This window comes from Corvus cornix, chromosome 3 (assembly GCF_000738735.6).
Source record: "Corvus cornix cornix isolate S_Up_H32 chromosome 3, ASM73873v5, whole genome shotgun sequence".
Classification (NCBI taxonomy): Eukaryota; Metazoa; Chordata; class Aves; order Passeriformes; family Corvidae; genus Corvus; species Corvus cornix.
In genome coordinates, this window is record NC_047056.1 from 48,596,529 (window position 1) to 48,618,428 (window position 21,900).

General features: G+C 38.7%; 1 protein-coding gene across 5 annotated transcripts in view; it reads right to left on the bottom strand.

Annotated features, from left to right (window-relative positions):
* The window catches only part of GRM1 (glutamate metabotropic receptor 1), a 194,739-nt gene that overhangs the window by 158,052 nt on the left and 14,787 nt on the right, over nt 1-21,900 (bottom strand). The gene's annotated exons all lie outside the window — the stretch shown is intronic.

Consider the following 21,900-nt stretch of genomic DNA (forward strand, 5'->3'; position numbering starts at 1 on the left):
TATGCTGATCACTTCTAGACCCAGACCTTTTCAAGCAAGGGGTGACTGAAGAGGTCCTGTTCCCTGTTTCCAGCAACAGTTTGAAACAGCAAATTGCAAAGAGGAAGACCTCTGAATCAGCCTAAATTTCTTCACAGAAAAAAAAATTTAAACTCCTCAAAAGTTAGCCATCAGAAAGAAAATGCAGCAAGAGACAGTTTAGGCACTCTGTGCAAATCCAGTAGAATGGAGTGCATTTTTCCAGAAACATGGATCATTTGCCACAGATCAACACTATGCAGACACACTATGACAGTCACTGTCATACTAAGTTGCAGACAAACCTGACAAGTCCAGTGTCAAACACAAAACTGAAATTCCCCAGCCCTTTGCACTGAACTGCCCTAGTTTCTCATAGATTTGAAGTGCAGCAGAATGGCCTCTTTTCTAGCCTGTGACTCAACATCATATTCAGCAATTAGGTCAATTCTGCTTTTTTTTCTGAGAGCCAGACATACTCTGGAACAGCAGTCCTGCATGGCTGTGGGGAGGAGAGAAGAGAGGAAGATCTGTGCCTGGTGGGAACTTGCCACCAAGAAGCCCACCCTGTAGGCTCAGCACTGCAGCCCCATCCCACAACCCTGTACTTGGGTAAACACTGTGGCCTTGTCATATGCAGAGAATGACACAGATGGAGGCATTTCCAGGTATTTATAGGCCAGGACCTGCAGTCACCAAGAGCCTTATTCCAAAGCAGTACAGTTTGAGCCATACTGCTTTGATTGCTTGCCTCAGGTCCCAGACTGAGGCAGGACAACCTCATTACTGACTTGCCATTAGAAGCACTTAGTGCTTTGGAAGGATATATTTCCCAATTTCATGTGGAACTTTGTTCAACACAGACTTCTTTTAAACCAGTAGGATTATTCTTAAAGTCTTACCTAAGGAGGGACAGGAGACTAAACTGAATCCTATTAGATATTTAGGCAATGGATATTAAAAAACATATTGGGTTTCTTACCCAAATTTTAAGGAAGGATTTTGTCATACATCAGTACAGCACTAATTCTGCTGTACTTCAAGTAAATGGTTGCAAGAAATGAAAAATTAAATCCATTTGGAATGATTTTTCTCAGCTTTAATTTTGATGAAATAACAATTATCTCAAACACAGTCAAACCCGTACTAACAGTACAACAGCCTACCAAAACATATGCTAAGAGAAAGATTGGTGTCTATAAATTCAGTAAGTGTGATAGAGAGTCTAGAAGGAAAAAAGCTAATTAAGATCAAGATCAACAAGGACACAAGATGGAATAGGCAAAAAACAAGGCAGAAAATCTGCAGCTCAAAATGAAAGATTTCCAATCCTTATACGAAAGTAGCATAACAGCTCTCCAGTAGCAGCACAAAGAAGTCTGAAGTTTGACTGGAGCTTTCTCAGCTCACAAGAGCATTATATAAAGTAGGTTTCTGCAACAGCCAGAGATGAGACTTGGTGACCCAGGAGGTTCTCTTAATACCTGTTTGCCATGCTCCCAGAGCACGACTACATGCTGCACATCCTTCCCCTCCAGGGAAAACGATCAGGGAGAAAAAGAACATGTGAGATATGTTACATAGAACATTCAATGCACTCAGATACTGGGGTATGTACAATGTAAGGGCATATATGGAATAGAAAACACCAGTTAAGTCTGTGCAACAGCCAAGAACATAGCCATCTGTACCAGCTTGGTGGGTACATCCATTTCAATCCACACACAGACAACAACTGAGAGGGGAAACATGTAATGAAAGAAATCTCTGCATGATTGTAGTCAGTGAAGAGTTACGCCAGGGCCCCAGGCTAGGACCTTTTCTTCCTTTGAAAGAGCCATTAAATAAAAGATCTAATCTTGTCTGAAACTGCCTTTTGCCACCAGGATCAGCTGTGAAAGGCAAAATAATTATTATTGTGATTTTCTTTCTGACCTCTACCCAAAAGTAGGTGAGCCAGTAACATACTTTGAGCCCTGCAATACCTTTCGGTTTTTTAACTTTTTTTAAGGTCTCTTCAACTATCTATTCAAAAAAACAGATATTTTCCTTTTATCTGTGTAGTCTGTACAGCAGTATAAAAGTAAATTCTAAACCTATCATGACTGCAATTTTACCAAGAGGATTTTCATAATACTTTTCTCTCAGTTCCAAAGGAAGCTTTGCTACACCACTGCAAAAATTCCAGATAAGGCAATTTCTGACAGGGATCTGCATATCTAAATATGCTGCTGAGGGTTATATATAGTGGCAATTATTCTCACTCTGCATTCCATACGTTAAATATCTTAACAAAAACATGAAGATGCTGTAGTAAAAGTCAAGGATGTTATCTTGATCAACAGAAGACATACAAAAGAAGAAACTAACAAAAATTCAGCCTCATAAATTGCCCCTGTGAGCCAGTCAGTATTATATTTGTGCCACAGCTATATTGAAATTAGCACTACTTGCTTGTATTAACACACTAGTAGTGTGGGGAGCAGAACCCATGAGCTCCATCTAAAAGGTTTATTTATTTTTTTTTTATTATTACAGCTGTTTTGCAAATTTTTCCCCATTCTCTTTATCAAGAGTTTTTCATTTATGAAATGGAGCAGAAGCGGCTCAGCAATGAGGTGCTTATGAGAATCCTGGAGATTGTTTTCTTAAGGGATGCATAGAATGTCTGTGTGGGTCTTCCCAAGGCACATAACAGTGTGTTTTCAGGGGGCTTAAAAACAAAAGTGTGTGTCCCACATAATTTCTATCTTTGAATTAAATCAGTCATTGATTTATTTGTGCAATAACTTAAGGAAATATGAATCATTCATATTTGAGCTGGGCAGAACATTTCCTTGAAATATAGGCTAACAACTGTCTAAAAAAAAAAACATCTTAAAGACCATAATGCTGAAGAGAAAGACTGAGACTGTTCTTTCTCACTCTGCTTTCAATGTCAATAGGAAATACCAACTACTCTTTTAAGACACATTTGGAGAAACACCTACAAAACCAACAAAACCCACAGCAGAGAACTCTGCCTGGAAGAATGCTCCAATGCACTTAAAATGACAAAATTTAGGGAGCAAGAGTTACTACACCTACCTGGGCCATTAGTAATCTCTTCAGGTGAGGTCACCTATTGTTCACCACTAGGGCCTTATTTGCTGCATTTATTCCTCTAAACCACGGCAACCACAACCTGGATCAAAAGCGAACACACAAAAAATCCCATATACCTTGCAAGGTCACAACAAAGGTAATGCACCAAAAAAGACAACCACAAAATCCAGTTTCACCTCAGGGTACTATAGAGGCAAGTCATATTGCAAGAAAGTTCCCCTTTTCAAATTAACAAGTGAGAAACTGTTTTTTTTGTCCTCTTCTTTCCTCTCTCAACATTATGATCTGTTTGCTCATCTCTCCAAAGCTTCTAAACACATTGCTGGAGGTATGAAGTCTGTTTCGGTGTTCAGTATTGATTCACAGCAAGACATCTCTTTTATTCAGCTAATTAACTGCTTTCTGGGAGAGAAAATAAGATGAGAACAGGAGGACTGCATGACATAACAGCAAGGAATAATTCTTTAAAATCTTCGCTACTGCAAAAGCAAATTATTTGGGAAGAGGAGAGCAAGGACATGATCTGATTATCAAGCTAGTTCCTGACACATTGCAATAAATAATTTGTAAAAACTAGTAATAATATTAAATGAGACAGTAACTTTCCAGTTGTCAAATACAAGTCTGAGAAGACGGGAAAATTTTGGACCACTTGAACAGAAAAAAAAAAGGCAAAAAGAGCATCAGTTTTCTCTCCTATAATATGGTATGCTTCCCTACACCACAGGAGTATCTTTGAATAGGGTCAGTAAACAAGGGGAAAAAATTAAGTTCTCTAATTTTAGTGTATTTCTTATGAATTTAATAACCATATAAAATAATCATGTGTATACTCTTAGTTAATTACAAACTAGAGAAGTTCATCCATCAGATTTAAACTAGTACATTAGCAACAATTGGGAGTACATACAGAATCAGCTAATGTATCCGAAATGACAAGCAGTCACTTTCTAAGCTGTAATAATTCAACCACTTACACCTATTTGTCCACACCTTTGATTGAGAAAAATTTGTCCTCACCTTTGACAAATAAAAGTCAAAGTCCATATTTATTCCCTGAAGGTAGAAGACTAAAAAAAAAAAAAAAAAAAAGTTGCAGAAATGGTTCTGCCAACGCATGTTATTTTGGTCTATCCCAAACATAAATGTTCATAGAAAGCAGCCCTGCTGGCACACAGCTTCCAGGGCCGTTGAACTGACACCATGCAGCCCCTGCCAGACTTCTTTGTTGCTGGGAAAAGGGCAAGGATCTAACACTTCCATGTTTCCCCAGAATATCTTTTTCAAGGCTATCGCACTGATGTCAGGAGAAGCTACGTTTTACCAGTTATCAGTTACACCAAACAGGATTTGTTTTTTCTTTTTCAGTGAACTCTCTACACTTAATGCTGACTTTGCTACCTACTTTGCTGGTCTTTACCACAAAATTTCTTTTCAGAGTTCAGATAGAAAATTACATTGAGAAAGTTTCCTTCACTTAGTAAATCTCACCTCAGGTGTTTTTAAGGGACAGCTTTAAATTAGGCGGGTTAGACGATGAGAGCACTTCACAAACGCTAAAGTACTAGCTACTTTACAATAAGTAGAATTCTGCATGGTCATGGGCTCCGAATCTGTTACCAGTCAGGACAAAACAGCAGAGAAAACATCCAAATTACAAACTTCACTAGACCTAAAACCCCAATAAAACTGAAAAGTTAAAGGAAAACCTCTTATTTCATTCTAAGTGGTTTACAGAGGAAGAAACAAACCAAAAACTGCTTTAAAAAGAATGCTCAAGTGGCTATTTCAATTTCTCAAAGTACAGTGGCTTTGAAGAGAGAAATGAGTCCTGCAAACATTGGCCCCTAAGGACATTTTAATAGAGGTTGAACATTACTACTACTCACTAGAGGCCTTCCTCTCCTGAAGATCAACTGGGTTAGTCACTGCTTCTTGCTGCTTAGACTGGGTCCAGCTACCCAGCTCCTCAGTTCTAAAGCTGCTTTTAGCCTGCTACCACACACAGGTATCCAAGTCCTCCTTACCACCATCCCTTGTCTTCCAGACCAACCCATGGCTCTCAGCATGAAGTCAGCATTTCCCTTACATTTCCCTAGCTGTTTTTCTTTGACATTGTCAAAAAGATCTTGTATTGGATGGAGGCCTCACCATCCTTTAGCTGTGGAGAAGGAAGCTCATTACTAGAAATTGAATCTACACTGTAAGCACTCTGTCTTCATTCAAGCTTAGCGAAGGTTTCTGGATTCATCCGTGATTTCCAAGCAACTGCACACTAGCCTTACAAAGGCCAGAAGGATATATTAGATGAATGACAGGAATCATCTTTGGTACACTACAGATCTCAGCCATCTGTGCTTACAGCCTGTTTTGTTCAGGTCCTTCTAGAAAGGCAGAAAGTGAGCTGTTAAGGCCAGACTAATCTTTTGTTCATTTTCTAGTGTTAAGCAAAATTGAGTACAAGGAAAAATATTTTTTAAAAAGCTGAAATGCTGAATTAGATGATTATTACATCCATTAAACAATACACCGTGCCTAACGCAATTAGAGAAATGAGATTATATTTCAAACAAGAAAACTCACATAGTTTTATTAAATGCTAGGTTACTTCTTGTCATTAACTACCAAGTAAGTACATCATACTAACAGCTCACCATAGTGATGTGTTACCTTGGTAAAGAGGACACAGTAAAAGGTAAAATTCTGCCACTTAGTAAAGTGGTTGTATTTAAGCCTTCATCCTGAAAGCAGCAGGTGCAATATCTTGAACAACTCATTGATATTCTTGTCAGAAATACAGCCACAGGTGAAGTCAGTCTGAAGTAATGAGACTACTAGTGCTAAACGACACTTCCCTAATAAGAAAAATGCCAAAATGTGGTATCATGCCATTTTTTTCCCTAAATATATTCAAAGCATACACCCAGTGATTATTTATTATGTATCTAATGAGGAGTTTGAGAGGTTTATATTCTAATGAAACTATTTCATCTCCAAATCTAGCTGACATACAGTACTTGTAACAAATTTGCTTGCTGAACTTCATCTTTCTGATCATGACTTATCAGCAAGGAACTTCCAGTTTTCTTCAGAAAGTATTAAAATTAATCTAGTAATGCCTAACATTAACTGTTGGTTGCTTCTCTTGGTTGGCATAGGTAGAAAAAATTCTTGCACATTTTTTTATGCTTCGTGATGAGTCTGGGGAAAGTAAACGTAAGAATAAAGTTTCATAATAATCTCTTTTTGGTTTAAGCTTTCTGTGAATATTGCAGTTAGTAAAATCATTTGCAAAGGTAGTTACAGCAAGGATACCCAGAAGTGACATCAAAGTAGGAGAACAATATTCCGCTTTTTTTTTTTAATATGAGCAGACATTTCAAGAAGGAAAGAAGTATATCCTTGGTTCTGCTCATGCTTTGGCAGTCTTCCAATTAGGTTAGCTCACATTCAAGCACAAGATTTAAAACCTTGAGGAATCAAAAATCATGCATACAAGTATCCTACCATGAGGATTTAAACATAATGGAATTAATGAAAATTTAAAAACATATTTCTACTGGTTATCTGCTTTCTGAACCTGAGGACATACAATAATCAGTTTCTGACCTTTCCTTACAATTTTGAGAGTTAAAGATGGCTATTTTATTTTAGTGACTCAAGATAATCACAAATTGTATGTTTTCATGGGCTGGCACTTAGAAGGCCAAACATCATGAAATGCTCTATAAAGAGTCAGCCATACTATGACCACTTCCCAATAACCTGCACTCTCAATGGCTTCAGGAGGTATCTGGAAAGTATGTTAGAAATGAGATTACTTTCTGAGGAGTATTTTGTACTCATTTTCTTATGAAAGAGGAGCTAGGGCTTGGACCTACTCCTGCTGAAGTGCAATTTCAGAGGCTAAACTGTCAGATGTTTATTAAGTTTCAAGAGAGACAAAATAACTATTAAATTTTATTCTTTACTGGCTGTTATCACACACCATCGAAAAAAAAATCTAAAAAGCTACTGAACTGAAGTACAACCCCAGACTTAAATGTTCATGACCTTTAAGGGAGTTTTAGCTTATATACGATTGTTACACACTGATACATTCCATTTGTGAGAGTCACAGCTCTAGATGTGAATTATACTGCATCTTGAATAACATCTAAGTAATAAATCTTAGTCCTTTTACTAAAAAATTACACCTAATCCTGTCTTATCCATCACAACAGAAACTGTCCATCTAATTGGAATAAATCCTACAGTTTTTCGCAAATCAGAAGATAAACTTTTTGATGTATGCTTTAGCAAATCCCTGAATACTGTAGAGTTATTATTCAAAAGAATATTATAATATTTTAGAAATAATTGTAGTTTAATTTAAATATGTTTAAGAAAAACAGTGGGTGCCTTCCTTACCTGCGCATTAAAGGTTTTGATGAAAATGAATATAATTTCACAATATTATCTGAAAAAAATTCAAAACAAAAACCAAATTCAAATCCTAAGTTTGAAAGGCTGTCTCAGTAATAAAGTTGAGGAGAGATGCTCATTCCAGCATTTCCAATTGAGTTCATAACTGCAAAGATTAACACAATATAATTGTTTGAGTTATACAATGTTAAATGTCATGTCTGCTGCTGAATGGTGAAACAGTTGAAATACCTTTTCCCAAAGGCTACTGTAGTATCTGCATATGAAAAGGTGACTTAATGTTGAGAATCCAGGCAGAGCTAGTACAGGAAATTAATGTAAAAGCTGAATTACTACAAGTAACGAACAAATTCGTAGTTTACTTTAAATGGATCCCACAGAGGTAATACAGAAGAATAAACTCTTGAAGGACAGGCTTGAGAGCTAGAAAAAAATGGCCAAATTCAAGTAGGAGAAAGTGATAAGCCTGAACATGTGAGATAGTGAGATATTGCACACAGGTCTGAATCTGTGCAGCTTTGTGAGGCTTCACCCCAGGGATGACACCTCAGACAGGCTGAGCCCTCCCAAACCCTCACCCATGTCCACATTCAGGAATGCTCCCAGGTCACCTCCTGTGCTCCTGGACCTAATGGGGGAGGCCTTAGGACTTGGCAGGAGGCCCTTGCAGCACTCCTGATGCAGTTCTTAAAGCATTGTGCATCCTTGAGGAGATGTGGGCAGTGCTGCTAGGCAGGCCTGTAAAATTGCTCATTGGAGGGAAAACAGAAGGGCCCTTTGCTGGGTTAAGAAATAGAAAAAAAGACAATTCATGGAGAAAGACAAAAATATCGGGGTTTTTTTCCCAAATAGTGCAGACATTGAAGTTTTGCCTCCTCTACAGCCAGGTCTTACAGACACCTCCTGAGGAATGGCTTCTGGGTACTCACAAATTGTAATCTCATCCAGAAGGTCCCAGCAGCCTTCTCTTCCCAGCTCAAAACAATCTGAACCCAAGCATGCCATTCCATTGTGGCTTCAGCTGCTCTGTCCTCAAATAAATGTTCCTGGAAAGATGCACTGAGGGCAAGGAGTGGCTCTCTGTCAAAGGCCCACAAAATAACCACAGGCCCCTGCATGTCCCAGGGAAGCTGGGCACAGCTCCCACCATATTGTCTTTTTCCAAATCGCGCCTCTGAGGACCAAAGCTCTCAGAGAAACTGGGCACCAGCAAAGTGGCCAAGGGGAGAGGGCATCAGTGCCATGCCCGGGGCACAGGGCAGAGCTGGCAGAGCAGCCATGCTGGCCCAGGGTGGGGTTGCTGGCAGCCTGGCAGCTGTGCAGCCCTGGCTCCCAGGGGAGGCTGATGGCGGGGCAGGCTCCTCTGCCACACCGTGTCCCAATTATTGAGAGGGAAACCCAGGATGAGAAGGAGAAGGAGAGCAAAGGGAGGCGGGTGACCACAGATGTCGGAGTGGCAGGTGTGACATGGAGGGAGAGAGGCCAAGGCTGTGCATCCCCTGAGCACATCCAAAAGCAGCAGCCATGGAGGGCAAGGCAGCCGTGCTTGCACAGTTGGCTGCGTACGAGCTCTCCAGGAGCCCTGTACTAACTACCGCCAAAGCGGGCTGTGAGGTGGCAGAGCGTGAGGTAGATTTCGGTGGCCTGCTGGACTCAGCTTTGGCACTTCACTGACAGTGAAGAAGCAAAGCTTTCGGCCTTGACAGAGGCCAAAAGGGCAGCATTGTCATGGCTGGCTCTGATCTCACAGCTCAGAGCCAGGAAGAAATCCATCTGCAGCTGTGCAGATGTGATCTTCTTGGCAAAAACATTATGGGGGACTCCTCAGCCAGTCTGTGTGGTTGCTTCAGCACTGGGAAACAGCACAGCCCGCCACGTGCAAGGAGTTTTGATGAACATATTCATCTAGGAGCAATTTTCAGTGTGTTCAATGTTTCTGCCAATAAATGATTGACATAGATGCCTCTTGGTCTTATGACAACGTGTGGTAGGTCTGATCTGCACGCTAAAGTATTCCATATAGTATTCCATATAAGCAACAAACCTATTTTTGACAAGAAGGAATGGAGCAGTTCAACAGATGTACTTCTGCCACTGGGAGTGTCAGAAAATTCATCCTTAAAGCTGACTGGGCACCATGGGATGGTTATATAAAAGACTTAAAAACCATAATTGCCTTAAACACTATTAAGATGACCAAAGGACTTTGGGCAAACTGTAGTAAGAGGCTGCTACCATCAAAGTCCACCTTCTCACCATCACTGTCACCACCATCCCACTCCAAATATGCCCCCTGGATTTTGGGAATTTGGACTGTGAATTAAGTCACCTGATGGGATCTTGAGATAAAATAAAGGTGGCACTATTGTTCAATTATCTCAGGTCTAAGGAGAACTAAACAAGGCTGAAGGAGAAGAATGTATCCACAAGGAAAGCCAAACCCAGCAGCTGTGCTGAAAATCATCTCTGGCTGGGTTTGGGGCAGGGAGGCCTGCCCCAAGCCCAGCCAGACTCATTTGCTGAAGTCAGGTTTGCACACTCTCCCCACCAACCAAGGAGGAGGAGAAGAGTTTTTATGTGTATGATGGCAAAACTTCTGGTACAGAGGGGTTGAACACCCATCACCAGAGGCTACAAGCCAGATAAGAAGCAGACCCTACAAAGAGTCCTCCGTCACACAAACTGGCTCAGTTGTAAAACTCCTCCAACCCCTGGGAATGTCACATTCACACAGGACATTCACATAAGAGGCAGGTGTCTTGTTTTAAAAAGGGTCATAAACCATCAAAGACCCCTGAAACGTCCTCCAGACTCATTCCTAAGGCCTTCCACCTGATCCACAAGTATTGCAACAGATCCAGAGTGTGTTGAAAAAGACAGTGTAAAACTCCCCAGCACAGGGGAGGTGCTTGGCACGTTCCCACAGATAGCTGAATGTACTTTATTCCACTGAACTGTATGTTTTTTTGGTACCCCCACCACCAAAACCAGAAGAAGAGGACAAACAGGACACTGCTGGATCCACAAGGGTGGTGAATATCTTTCTACTTAATCTGTCTCTCTGTCACTTTTTTCTTTCTCTCCCCCACCTTCCTTCTCTTCTTCCTGTTTCTTTCTCTCTCTGATCCAAAAGCACAAGACACTACAATTCCATTTTGACATTGTATAACCTGACATCACTAACATGCCTTTGGTATGAAATAACATAATGTTCTGTGACAAGATGTAAGCAACAATGAGTGAGAAGATACTGAACGTTTCAGATGCAAAGAATGTTTTCAGGCCATATATCATCGTCTTCTTGTATCTAATCCAAATATAAATGAGTGAATTGGTGCTGATAGCAAAACACATGTGAGATCAAAAAATAAACAATTTTCCAGTTTCTATTATATTGGACACTTTATAATTTCTTTTCTTGTTCCTTTCTTTCCTTTTTTTTAATTCCAGAAAAAAAATTCACTTTCTCTTTTATTTAATGTAATTACCATTAACCTTCAGAAACACAAATTTAAGCAGAGGTGTTAAGTTGGCCAAGTGTTAAAAGAAAAGAAAACCAAAAAAACAGAGAGAGTCTTTATGACAGCAAGCTCATAAAAGGTTCATTAAAATGTTAAATAGATGCAGAGGAAAAATGGGTCTTCTTAGAGAAAAAATCTGCAGTGCAAAGGCCACTGCAAATTCTGTATACCACTGAGGTTTCACACAAAGTCTTTCTCTCTCCAACAAAGCATTTCTGGCACTTAAAATAAGATCTGTTAGTCTTTTATAGAAGTCTTACATAATCTCCTCTCCTCCGTAATATTTGTTAGATTTGATGATTGTTAGTACAGAACCAAGATTTCATCAAAATAGCATAGAAAATACCAATGCTTCACCTGCTCTTGTAGAAAGAAAATAATGATTCTTAAGATGTAACTAAGAGATATACAAGTCATATACTACTTTGGGTGGCACTGATATGCCCCTTTTATTAATTGTAAATGTTTTCTTTTTCATGCAATTGAATAGTTTGTTTCTATGGTTTGCATGCACTTATCTTTTGAGAAGCTTATCATGATACAGTGATCTTACAGGACACCTTTAAATGAGGTTTGCCTTACCCTATTTTGAAGAGCACTCTCCTGTTAGACTCTATGATTAAATTGGATTAAAAGGGTGATATTTCTGTATGTAGTTGTATAAGGAAACAAACTCACAGCTGCTTGGAATAGGGAATTTCGGGGCATCTGTGAGTCTGCACTACGTGAGAGCAGTGATGCTCAAGGACTGGGCATATCCCACTTACATGACAGGGATTCCCGTAGATGATGCAGAACACATTAAGCTGTGTCCTTATCAGCAGTATTTCTCTGTTTCTGAAATGCTGGTATATTTTTCACCATCCCTGTGTTCAAAAAATAGTGGTTTTGAATAGTGTTTTTGTTTAAAATGTGGTCTGAATGCAAATTTTTCTCTATCTCCTTTGAGACTGTTTGAGCCTCAGAAGGTAATATGGAAATCAGCCACTGTTCATTTCCTTTGGTGCCATCAGGATCCAGCTCAAGACTTCCTGATTGCACAGATAAAACATCAATGGGGAAGGGAGGGAGAAAAGACTGTCAGTCTTTTATATAAAACCATACACAAATTGTTGTCACAGATTTCAGCCTATTTTCTTCATGGATTCATCCTAAACCCCTCTAGGATGCTTACCCAGAGGAATAAGGAGATAAGAAACTCCCTCTTGTATTCAATATGCACTAATTCCATGAGCAGTGCAAAGCAGCTCATTCCAAGCTGTTGCTCTCCCATATGGAGTGCGAAAGATGCTCACCAAAGACTGTCTGGACTGCCTATTTGGGTAATGCAATGGCCTCTCTCCCACTATCACTGCAGCCCCTTACCGGGGGCAGGGCTTAGGGGAGGGTGTGAATGTGTTTTTGGTTCGTCTGAGAGGGTGGGTACAAATGCAGAAGGCTGCTCTTGAAATGTCAGCCTGATGACAGAAATTACTGCCACAACCATGAGCAAGCCCTTTCCTGCAAAATCACTGGCAACAATGAACCTAAAAATTATGGACAGAATTTGTATTAACTTAAAATACATTTGTTAGACTTTTCTATAATCCTCCCTCCTACATAACAACAATTAGGTTTTGTATTTTATGTGTATGAGATTTTGTGTCTAAGATTAGCTTTATCCTCAAAAATATATTTTACATTGCTATGGTATTTCCAAATGAACTACAATCTTATCATATACATCTGTCCAGGTTTTAATATAATCAGAAAAGCATATGGTTATGCATATTAAGATATTATGAGAAGGAGATGCGCTAGGCAGACCTCAATTTTCAGCTTTGATAACATGACTATTTATAAAATGTTGGAAAGCATATGAAATGACAGAGTGAAGACAAAAAAACTACTGTTTTGAGGATGCAGATTTCACTGATTGAATCTGGGGTTACATGCATATACAAGTGCAAAAACAGAACAGGGAGTTGGGGCTTATATTTCTGACAATTTTACAAATGCTGTTGCAATTTGGTGCAAAGGAAGGCCAAAGGGTGAAGGTTGTGTAAGTTTGGAGATTTTAATAAATATCAGCAACACTTGTCTTCTCACTTTTGCCTTTCTTGGTTCCAACATTCCTCTATATATTCCTTGGGTGCCTGTTGTCTGTACAGATGCGAGGGGACTGTATTTCCAGGATAGATAGAAGAGTACAGCAGGGCCATGTTAAGCACAAAGGCATACTTGACAAGGCCCACTTAAAGGCTTTTGGGAACCTAAGAGATAAACCAATTATCTTCTGAGATTAATTAAAAGAACCCTCAGTGTACTGAGTGGAAAAATCTAAGAGGAATATAAGAAAACCCCAGAAATTGTTACTGAACTCTGGAAAACCATCAAATGCATCTTATTTATGAGTGAAAGAGCCAAGGCAAGATTACCAAAGAATCAGAAAAGTCAAATGATCCTGCAAAAAGCTTTTGAAGTTGCTAAAGGTCAGCTGAAGTGAAAGATATAGCAATGTATTAATATTTCTGACCCGTGTATGGGCCTTTCACTCAAGAGTTGGGCAATCCTTGTGAGTGCCTTCCAACTCAGAATATTCTGTGATTCTGTGAAAAAGCTTTACTCTGTAACAATAATAAAGGCTGATGATTACAGGCATGGCATTTTTGCATAAGGATTTCCATTTTTACTTAAATAGTTTGTCTGCCTTAATCTTAGGTTAGTGCTTTCTGAGAAATTTCAAGCTCTTATTAAACTGAAAACAAACTTTTCCATTGTGCACCTTTTAAAAAAGTCTAAAATTATCTGGACTGAATATCTATTGATTTTATTTTTCAAAAACGGAGTCTCAAGCAAATGATTGCTGAAAAAAATGAGGGTTGCAGGCTTATACAATGCCTCTGAGAATTCTTACAATATAGAATGACAGTATTTCCAAACTGTCTTATTGCATCTTCCTTAGCTAACAAAGAGGGCATATCAGACTAATAAGACAAGCTAAAAACAAAATTAAGAGATTAGGGAGGGAACAAAATAGGATATGATAAAAAATTTAAATCACCAGAACTCTGCTAGGGGTAAGATAACTTCTTATTTAATGACGATATTTAAAGATAGTACTTTCAATGCATCATCTGACACTTTACTGCAGTTATTTAAAAAAGGAAAAACAGGCAAACTTTACTTACTGAATTCACATACAGGAACCTTCTGAAATAATCTATTGCATAGCAGTTTGCAGCCAAAGGAACTGTATCTGATTATCCTTTTTGTCCTGTCTGTTCACTAAGACTTTTTCATTGTTCAGTTGTGGAGGAAAAGCAAACACTCTCAGAAAGACAACTGAGTAGCTACTTTCTCAGAGGCACTGGGACCAAGTTCGGTGGAACACTCCAAGTACACCTGCCCAGGGAGAATTACCTCTCTTCATGTAAGCAATAATCGACCTCTGAACTAGTGCACTGGCCTGGCAGCTTTGTGCCCTGTACTGCTTGCTGAAAGTAGTTGTGTGTGATGCTTTCCTTGCAACCACTTCCACTCAGTGAGCATTAGAGAAGCCTCATCATAGCATCTAAAGAAAAGCTCAGGAACAGCAGAGCCTTTGTCTGGACTAAAACCCTGGTGTGATGAGTTTCACTTGGCATCTCTCAGCTGAAGATTAGAGTTTACCTCAATGACTAGCAAACAATCATGAGTAATAATTATATCTGAAATACCTCTGCAGTATCTTGTTGGAACACTCACTGCCAGCCTTGCTTTCAACCCTACACCCTAAAGAGAGCTGTAACTGAAGTTTTATAGAAAAGTGACTTGCAAGAGTTACCCCCACAGCACTCGATCTTCTCTTAAGTCTCATCAGCATGTATAATAAAATAATGTTTGCATTTCCAATGAAAAAATCCAACCTGAGACAGGAAAGGCTGTTAACAATATCATAATTTAAAATGTTATCACACACATTGCCTAGGAATAGAGGTTAGATGTGACAGTTTTCCTTAGCAATATTAATCAGACTAATTACTTCATTTTTCTTACAATCTAAGAAACTAATGATTTTGCTATTTTTGTAAGGAGATGTCTGCCTATAACAAAACGTATTGATGATTGAAGATAAATGGATTTAAGACGAAAGAAATCCAACTCTGAATTATCTACTACTTTGACATCACAGTGCTAGGAAAAAAAAATGAAACATCACTTCCTGAATTGCATCCACTTTAGTCACATTTTGTTACAGATGTCAGTTCTGTCAGAATATCATCTGTCAAAATGAATTAGTGCAAAATTTAGTAGTTCACTTTTAACCAGGAGTAAGGTTGTAATAGCATTTCAATTTTCCTTCATCCTCTTGTTAGGACTTGATAAATGCACTCTCACAAGCACTGCTGCTCATCCGACATGATGCTTGCACTCTGATTTAACAAATCTGAAGAAAATGCAAGGGCAGAAAGCTTTCTGGTTTCCTTAATGTTTCTCAAGATCTCTGCAAACCATTTTTTTCTTGACAACTTAATTTGAGTGGATTAGTAAGGGTTCTTTCTCACCTAAGCAATGTTTTATTCTGAGTGGATATTCATATTAACAGATGTTGATGAACATAAAACACAGTGTCAATGAAAAACATCTGGAGCACTTCTGTATGTTCGTGTATGTATAAAGAGCAAGAGACAGATGAACTGATTTTGTCTCTTACGGATGGGATGCTATGAAGTTGGTTTTTTTAACCACAAATGACCATTTTTTCTTTCTTTTCTCATAGAGTTATGTCAGAACACTACACTTGGAATAGACACTTCCCCTGAGAAAACTGCTGTGCTTACCATCCTTGGGAAACAAATGCCATTGCTTCTCCAATGCAAAACCCAACTGTAGGCACAACTAAAGGCACAACAATGACTCAAGTGGCCAAATGTTGACTGGGTAATCTTTCTGAGCAACCCTATTAGAGATTTTCCATCTTCTGAACGCACAGCACCACCAGCCATCTGCTACACAGGGAGCTCTGTAACTGGAGCCGGCTCAAAGTTAGTCAAAAACATTAGTGGATGGGAGGAAGGGCCCTGGGATTCAGGGCAGGGTGAAAGCTTTGGGGCAGCAGGTTGATTGCCCCTGGCAGATCCTAAAATGTGGATGCCAGCAGCCCTGACCACTACTCTCAGGAGCTGTCATTCCCACAGCAGCAGCTACTGCCTCTTGTGTCATCTCCTGCCCTTAATGACATCAATCAGCTTTGCCTGCCAGAATAAGCATAGTCAAACTGGGCAACAGAGCTGGGCCTTCCTCTGCGTCTCCCAGTAATCCCTCCCAGCCACCTTCTTTGCTTAGATCTGAACTGGCCTTCCTCTTATGGAAAAAATGAAATTATGCCATTTTGTTGGTGATATTGCAGTCCAAAAGGTAACAGAGAAACTTTAGAAGCTGGGAATTTCAGAAAAGAAAGAAAGAAAAAGAAAGGATCATGATGATGGATCAGTGCTAGAAGGGATTCTGCAGAACAGAAAGAATCATTTAATAAGTTTTTTTTTCTGTACTTTGGGAAAGAGACAGATAATGTATACATACCAGAAGATGATGACGGTGTTGATGGGGATGATGAATGGCAATTTCCCTTCCCAACTCAGAAGGAAATCAAGTGGCAGCTCCAAAAGGCAGGCATTTTTAAATGGATGTGTTCAGGTAACTTCTGACAGAAGTTGCTGACGAGCCTCTGAACTACTAGAAACTATTTTCAATAGCTGTTGGAAGTTGTGAAGTGCCAGAGCACTGCAACAAAAAGTGTTGTGCAATATTTAAAAGGATAAGTGAGCTAACCTGAGTAATTACAGGTCTGTCAGCCTGACATCCATCTTGGACAAAAAACCAGGTTATTTTGTCAGCTGACATGGAATTTGTCTACAAAAAAAAATTAAGGCAATGGGTCAATGTAAGAGTTGCCAATCACTATGTGTATGTGGAAATTAGGTGTTTCCAATACAATTATTCAAATCATCTTTCCTCACTGGATTTATAGTCTTGGTTATCAAAAGTAATATTGGCAATGCAATACAGTTCAGTTTCCACAGTACATCTACCTTCATTTTGCATGACATCTTGGCTATGAACCTGGAATGACAAGAATCAGTACTGCAGATATAAAACAGATTAAAGTCTGGCTGGTAGGTTTCAACATATACTTGCAGTAAAGGAACACTAATTGAGTGGGTGTCTCTTTATTGTGTCCCATAAGGATCTGTTCTTAGATTTTACAGGTTAACATTAATCAGTGACCTGGAAAAACAAAAATACAAAAGCATTACCAATAACATTTGCAAATGACAGAAAGATTGGGAGACAAGTTATAAATGCAGCCTGATCTAGGTTAATCAGTAAACTGGACGTAGACAAAGAAATGCACAGTTAAATACACACATAAATTTAAACTTTCAGGAACTACAAATGCTGCACATATGGGATCTGAAGTCCATCATGGGATGCAATAACTGGCTTGGTAATTATAATAGATAAGCACTAAAGGTGATGCTGTGGCTAAAAAACCAATAGAATTGGGGTTTAGTTATGTAAATGAATATAGTACTGTAGTAACAGAGAGACTATACTACCTTAACTCTATTTCACAGTATTACAACTGCCTCTGCACTGATATCCAGCATTACAAGATAATGGAACAATAGTGAAATCTCAAAGAGTAGCTATCAAGATCATGAGAGACAGGAAGATGTGACTTTAAGTGAGCTATACAAGGGCAGAGTCTCCTTCTCAGATCAAAACCAAACAAACTCCATAGCAACATTCAAAAGTAAAGTATTAAGCAGCTTTTAATTGTAAAAGGAATTAAATTCTAGAACTGCATTTCAAGAGAACTATTGGTATTAAGGAACTTACCAGGCATTATTTCAAAGTGCATTAAGTTGCACACATACAACTGTACAATGTAAGGAAACCTTGAAGAAGATGCTTGGAGAACTGTGTGATTTTTGAGTTGGACTGTGTCTTGGGAAACTTCTGCTCAAGTGGCACTAAGGCTATACCTCTGTCTCTACTCTGCATTCCTAAAATACGTCTCCTATTTCAAAGCAGTTGAAGTTCTCATAACACCACAACTTCTACAATGCTTGGGAACATCTTAAAAAATGGAGAAACTTTGCAACTGAAGTGTATGAAATGTCATTTATCAGTAATATATTCCTATATCTCATCAGCACAGTTGGTCACACAGGTATCCAGGCTCCTTAAGCACAAAGCATGCAATGTAGGAATTGTCCATACGAGTGCTCTAGGCTGTAAATCAAGATTAAATAATTTTACACTTCTAAGTCCTTGAGTGGCTGGAGTTTGAAATGCTAATGCCATTATCTCTAGGGTATCAGTTGTGAAAGTTTCAGTGCGATGTTACAAACTCAATGAGGCCTCTGCAGACATAAAAGTTCAAATCAAGCAGTTCAGCATTTAGAGCACTCATCAGAGAAGTGGGCAATATAGCTTCAATTTCAACATGAGAGGGTAAAAAAAATACATCACTGAATAAGGTGTTTCTTGAGCTGGACTCTACTGGATCTGGCTGCTTTCCTCATAGCAGCCTGTATGGGCTGTGTTTTGGATTTGCAGCTGTTTGGATTCACTCTAGTTCTACCTATTATCTCCCCTTGTCCCCTTGGTACAGAGGGGGAGGAGGGAGTAAGTGACTGTGTGGGTGGTTGGCCACTGCTCAGGGTCAATCCTCCACTTGGAATAACAAACACAGAATTAGTTCCTGCAAAATACAGCAGTGTCACATTTGACAGTAATGCTTCAAAAAACGGTATTCTCATCTTCTCAGGGTAAAGTTGATCCAGAACCTCTTCAGTTAATGTGATGTGAGTTAACATTTATAATAAGAACCCCTATTATGTGTCCTTCCTTGCCTCTTGAGAGTGCCCCAGGATAAAACATTTTCTTAATGTTGAAATAATTTCAGTTGTCCGAAGCACTTTTCCATAATAAATACATGAATGAATCATTTATCTCTACAGCTAAGGTGCAGACAGTCACCATTTCAAGGTGTGTTAGGCTTAAGGTAAAACACTTCTTGTTTTGTTTTGTTCTCTTCATGTAACTGTGACACATATTTAGATCCCTCTTTTCTACTGGGTCTCCTCCTAATTAGCAGTGAAGCAGAACTTCTTGCTACGGACAGAACTTAAATGCTCTGAATAAAATCAAAGTTGCAGAAATTAAGGGTAAGGCATCTGTGCTTGCACATGTGCTCCACCCCTTTCCTCTTTTTATCAAAATGTATGCTTTTGCCTATTGGTGCTCCTGAGTACAGTATAGAGAGCACCCTTTTCCCTTTATTCTAAGTAACAATGGCCTTTGTCATCACAAAGATCATTAGTAGCAGCATAAAGTTTCCCTGACATTCAAATTCAAATATACATTACGATAGAGCAATTCTTTATAAAGATTTACATTTTTAGGATGTATCCCTGAAGACTTTCTCCACAAGAATAAGGCAAATTGAAGTAATACTGTTTCTATTAGTAAGATGCACAGACCTTCCCTCAGGTTTTGTGTTTTATAACCCTCTCTCCTCATATACATGTACATTTCACTTATATGCATGTATATTTGCCTTGAAATTGTATAATAATTAAAACATAACTTCTTCCTACAGAAATCAGTGGCAAATCTTCAATGGACATCAACGAAATCAGATTGAAAGGTAATTTTATTCTTATATTAAAATAACACAGAGAAATAAAAAGCTAATTATGATCTAATTGTAATGACTACAAAGCTTTTTTCAAATTCTTTGCCTGTCTGGAAACTAATCTTGCAGGTCAGCTCAGGCATTTAGTTTTTTTCAGTCTAAAGAAAATGCACTTGCCATTGGCTTACGGAATGATTCTGTGTGGTTCAGAGATGCTTATGCCTAGTTTTTCAAACTGGTGGATTATGTTAAAAACATGAAAAGAACAGCACTGAAGATGAGTGATTTTGCAGTACTTGTGTGCTTTTCTAGAAGCACTACCTTCTGAAAACAATGAAAAGTCAACTGAGATTTTGAGAGACTGTCCTAAGTTTCAGTATAGATTCTGAGACACAGGCCTGGGAGAGGAAGTTGTAGGAAAGACTAGGAGGCAATATACAGAAAGGTACAGGCTATGAGTATTATGGGATGGGATGATGAGACCAGGAGTCAGAGCTAGAGCCAGTTAGAAGATGCCTATAGGATATTTTCCTTTTTCTAAGGTGCTGATTCAGCAACACCAAATGATTCAACAAAAATCCTTCATATCCACAGATTTCTCCCCAAAACAAGGCAGCCCAGTGCCTTTTCACGGTAGCTCCCAGTCACCTTCTGCATGCTGCTGGCTAGAAAATGAAACCTGCCTACTAAGAAATGAAGCACACACAGTGCTTATTCTAAATACGATCTATATATATTTTTTAAAATTTCTGTTTCGCAAAACATTGTGTGTTCTGAGTTTTAAATTCATATATGTTAGAGGCTAGACAATTTAAGATAGTATCCTTGGAAGTCAATGTTCGTACAAATAAAAGAAGCCTGGCAACACCAAAAAGCCAGTAGCCTTTTATGTCAGAAGTCTTTGTGTGACGGAGACACAGAAATAGTTTCTTTCTTCTTCTGCTTTGTGTGTTATTTTCCTGCATGTATTATGATAAAAGAGCTGTCTAAAGTCAAAAATTTAAGCACATACAAATTAGCACTCTAAAATTATTCATTATAAAAGAGAGAGGAAAAAAATCCAGGTGGCATTTACCATAGTGTAATCCAGTATAGCAAATGAGTAATTAGAGCAAAACAAACAAAATACTTTAAAATAAATCGTAGTTTTTTTTGCATGGTTAAATACAATTAAGTTTCAACACTCAGTTGGCTGCCTACTTACCTTGATCTTCTACTCATAAAATTAGAAAATAATTAGAAATTAGAAAGCCAAGCTAATCAGTTATTTCGGCACTCCACTTTAAATTAAGAAAGACAGCAGCAACTAACTGTCACTTCAAAACAGCACATCCAAAATCCTGCCCTTTTTCTCTAGTGGGTTGCAGCCTGTCTTTATTTAGCCCACTCATCAGTTTTCATAATCCCTTGATATGCACAGTACTAAGGCTCTTTGGTTTCCCCCTAGACTAACCCACTGCAGAGTCCCTTACAAGGCTTATAAATGTCTGCTTTATCAGCAGAAAGCCTGTCTTTAATGTGAGATAAGCACACCAGGCCTCATCTTGTAAAGCACTGGGCACTATTGCAATGCCAGCTACCCCCAGAAACTGTATTGTCTAAGTGTGTGGTTAATTCTTGCCCTCCATAATTCAAGTGCTTAAAGTTAAGATAACATTCACATGCCATTTGGGATCAAGCAAGAGCATTCTGCACCTTACAGGATCATCACACAGCATCATCACAGCTAAATTTCAGTCAATAGCTCCTATTGACTTCGTTAAAGCCAAACCATAGTTCTGAATACAGATGTTTTACCAGAACTTTGAAGACACTCCTAGTATTCAGATGTCCTCAGGATATGAACTATAAAAAGCAGTGATGTGACTTTGGATATTCATGGTACCAGTACATTTCTGTTTCTCACTTCACAGACAACAACACATCTATGATAAATGTAGAATGCATTATTTCACATATATTTGGACTCAGTAGAAGAGTCAGAAGTAGATGTGACAAGGACAAAGGATTTTACAAACATGGCTAGACTCTAAGTTGCCTTGTAAAAGGACATTAAGATGTTCATTGCATGAAGGGATTGTGTTATAACATGTTGGTTGGGATCTGAAACAACCAGAAAATATTTATGTTCATATTATATCTGTTAAAATTAAAACAGATATT